The sequence below is a fragment of the Canis lupus genome, chromosome 12 (assembly GCF_011100685.1).
Source record: "Canis lupus familiaris isolate Mischka breed German Shepherd chromosome 12, alternate assembly UU_Cfam_GSD_1.0, whole genome shotgun sequence".
Classification (NCBI taxonomy): domain Eukaryota; kingdom Metazoa; phylum Chordata; class Mammalia; order Carnivora; family Canidae; genus Canis; species Canis lupus.
The window spans coordinates 53,268,775-53,273,023 of NC_049233.1; the positions used below are offsets into that span (position 1 = coordinate 53,268,775).

The following is a 4,249-nucleotide window of genomic DNA, read 5'->3' on the forward strand; positions in this document are numbered from 1 at the left end:
AGCTCAGCAAAAGAATCTTAACTTGCTGGATGCAACGTTGCTAGACGGTAACATTTCTTTAGTTATTTACTAAAACAATGTGGTATTTGCTTTGTAGCGAATACTTTCAGCTGTGTTTGGATAAATGCTTCATAACAAATCAAAAGCAGTCCAAATACTTATAGTTCTATAAAGTAAGGAAGTGCTTAAACACAGACATGCACACACACACACACACACACACACACAAAGCGGTAGAGCAATAAAGTATTGGAGCATGCATAAAGGACATGGGGACCAAGGACTGTTCTGAAAGAGCTCCCAATGGTTAAAGTTGGAATAATATGCGCAACAAATAAATATTTAAAGTATTAGATTATAACCCAAAGAATCAAATAAATACATAGGATATATTTAATGATTAATACATATCTGCTGGTCTGAACCCAAAGAATCAAATAAATGACATAAATTGGGAAGGAAGGAAGGAAAGAAGGACACATCTTTCCTACAGAAGAATTCCAAATGATAAATATAGAAAGGATAAAAAACAACAGAAAATCACCAATAGAAGAGCACAGTAATAGTTGCTGAAGACAAAATAAAGTAAATTTTAGGGTATATATGGGAAGACAAAATAGAAACTTTATTTTATTTTATTTTTTAAAGAAAAGGGTGAAATTTAATCTTTATTTACAGGACACTGTAAGATAGAAGATTCCACATAGAAATAAGCAATCCACTGAGAGGAGGAGCTTCATACAGTTTGTACAGTTCAGAACTGGTCAAGTATAGTTTCGTTGTAAAAAGTGCTACAATAACAAAACACATTTAAAAAGAGTTCTTAGTAGAGAAACAGTAAGACAAACTTCTACCAAACAGTACACAACAAACAACTTTCTGTCTCAGCTGTACAATCTAAAAGTTAAAGGTCCCAGGAGTGCCATCCTGAACTTGGAATGTATAGCCTTCAGAGGTAGTTTCAGGCACAACATTCTGATCTTCCTCTTCCTCTACAGAGAAATACTTCTCAATCAAGTTTTTTTTTTTTTTTTTTAATTTATTTTTATTTTATGATAGTCACAGAGAGAGAGAGAGAGGCAGAGACACAGGCAGAGGGAGAAGCAGGCTCCATGCACCGGGAGCCCGATGTGGGGATTTGATCCCGGGTCTCCAGGATCGCGCCCTGGGCCAAAGGCAGGCGCCAAACCGCTGCGCCACCCAGGGATCCCTCAATCAAGTTTAATGAAGCTTTGTACACAGACTCATTTTCATGGTTTTTTAGAGCTTCAATTTTGTCCAAACCCCCACATTCTTCAATCATTATACTAAGTTTCTCAGTTTCACCTAGTTTCTCAGCAGCCTGAAAGATGTTTGAAATGGCATCTAGAATAACCAGAATAATTTTGGTATCTTTTGCAGTTAAGAGGTTCTTCAATGGTTCTATTATGCCACAATGAACGAGGTATACAATCTGTTCAACTGTTCCACCACTTGTATAGTTGGTCACAGCCCATACAGCTTCCTTTTGTGTCTTAAAGTCTGCCTTAGAGAGAACGCCAACGAGGAATAGGACTAATCCATGATTCACAACTTGCTGTATCTGGTCCTGGCGACCAGCTGTGATGTTTGACATTGTCCATGTAGCTTCCTTCTGAATATTAGTTTTGGGGTTCGTTAGCAGGCTGGGAAAGACAGCAAGTGCTCCTACATCTATTACAACCTGAGTGTGTTCATCTGTCCCAGTGACAATATTTCCTATGGCTCTTAGTGCAGGAGTCACAATGGGTAATTCAGTAGCTCCTAGAAGCTTCACAAGTTGGGGCACAACTCCTGTTTTCACAACCATTTCAATCAGTTCATTTGGACCATCAGTAAGGTAGGAAATGGCCCAGCAGGTATCTGCTAATACTTCTGGATCATCATGATGCAGGAGACGAACTAAGGTAGGAAGAATCTGCTCAACAGCATCTAACGGGGGTGCTGGATTCTTGTTGAGACAAAGGTTTGAGAGTGTCCAAGTAAGGTTAGTAAGTAACCACATGCTAAAGATGACATATCAGGAACTGCAAGGAGAGCCAACAGTGGGTCAACTGCACCATACTTGATAACCAAGTCTCGAAAAACTGAACCATCACCTTCAATGTTTCCTAGAGCCCATACAGCTTGTTCACTGATGTGGGCATGGGAAGATGCCAACAGAGAAATGAATTCTGGGATAGCACCTCCATCGACCACAGCCTTGGTCTGTTCTGATGTCCCAGAAGCAATGTTAGTGAGGCCCCAAGCAGATTCAAACTGAATAGGACTACAATCAGTTCTGCCCAAGAAGGACACAAATTTTGGAATCAAACCAGCCCGGATTATGTTGTCTATGGGGGCCTGTTTTTCCCTAGAAAGTAGTTTCCTAGCAGCTTGAGTAGCCTGGAGCTGGCTTTCCAAATTGTTGCTATTTATGCCTTTGACAATGTCATCAACAGACCAATTTACAGTGCCCTGGTTGTTGCGGTTTTCCTGCAGTGGAGAGGTAGCATCATCAGGAAATGAGCTTGCATTTCTCCTTTTCAGCATCTGGTCCTCCTTCTTCGCTTTCCTCAACGCCACATTAACTTCTATTCGGCGCCGCCTCATTCCCGTACTGTCTTTCCCCTTGTTCTTGAATCTGTTAAGGCGGGCAGCTGGTGACTTAGCATTCTCGTTGGTGGACGTGGTTATGAGACAAAGGGAGAGAAAGCTCCACAGCCGGCTCAGGCTTCCACGGGAGGCGGTGCGGGGCGCGCAGGCTGCGGGTCAGCTGCCCTCAAAACCTCCACCGCGGATCAGCCCAGAGACGGTGTGGCCCAAAATAGAAACTTTATAGGAAGGAGATTGTTATCTACTACCCGAGTCAAATGATCAAGCAGCATTTTCAGTAAGCCATCTTAAAACATGTATATGGCATGATGCAACGAGAAGAACACTTTGCCTTTATAAAAAAATTCCTACAAATTCATTAACTCCAGTTTAGGTATGGGAAAACATCAGATAGATCTCAGTTGAGGGAGATTCTATCATCCGATTACTCTTCAAAAGTGTCAAAGTCAAAAAGGGTTAGTATCCAAAGTATATAAAGAACGTATAAAACTCAACACCAAAAACTCCCACAAATAATCCAATTAAAAATGGGCAAACACATGAACAGAAACATTTTTCCAGTGAAGACATATGGATGGTCAACAGACATGGAAAGATGTTCAACATCACTAATTATCAGGGAAATACAAATCAAAACCACAAGGAGATAGCACCTCATACCTGATCAGAATGGCTAAAATAAAAAACACAAGAAACAACAAGTGTTGGTGAGGATGTAGAGAAAAGGGAACCCTCTTTGTACTGCTTTTGGGCATGCAAAATGGTACAGCCACTGTGGAAAAAAGTATGGAGTTTTCTCAAAAAGTTAGAAATAGAACTACCTTATGATCCAGTAATTGCAGTACTGGGCATTTACTCAAAAAATACAAAAACACTAATTCAAAGGGATACATGCACCCCTATGTTTATAGAAACATTATTACAATAGTTTGGGCTATTTACAATAGCCCAATTATGGAAGCAGCCCAAGCATTCATGGTAGTAGAACAAAGAAATCAGATGTGGTGTGTGTGTGTGTGTGTGTGTGTGTATACCCACACATACACAAAATGTAACATTATTCAGCCATAAAAAAGAATGAAATCTTGCCATTTGCAACAACATGGATAGAGATAAGGAGCATAATGTTAAGCAAAATAAGTCAGAAAAACAAATACCACATGATTTCACGCATATGTAGAATTTAAGTAACTAACAAAAATAGGGATCCCTGGGTGGCGCAGCGGTTTGGCGCCTGCCTTTGGCCCAGGGCGCGATCCTGGAGACCCGGGATCGAATCCCACGTCGGGCTCCCGGTGCATGGAGCCTGCTTCTCCCTCTGCCTGTGTCTCTGCCTGTCTCTCTCTGTGTGACTATCATAAATAAAAAATAAATAAATAAAAAAAAATAAAAATAAAAATAAAAATAAAAAAAATAAAAAAAAAACTAACAAAAATAACTAGCAAAAGAAAAAAGAGAGAGACAAACCAAGAAACAGGCTCTTAACCACAGAGAACAATTTGACAGTTATCAAAGGGAAGGTTGGTGGGTGGATAGGCATTAAGGAGTGCACTTGCTGTGATGAGCACTGGGTGATGAATGGAGTTGTTGAATCACTGCATTGTGCACCTGAAACTAATATAACACTGTATGTTAA

The 4,249-nt window shown here is 40.2% G+C and overlaps 1 pseudogene; it reads right to left on the reverse strand.

Annotated features, from left to right (window-relative positions):
- Positions 1-812: 812 nt before the first annotated feature.
- LOC100687875 lies at positions 813-2,689 on the reverse strand (annotated as a pseudogene).
- Positions 2,690-4,249: the final 1,560 nt, after the last annotated feature.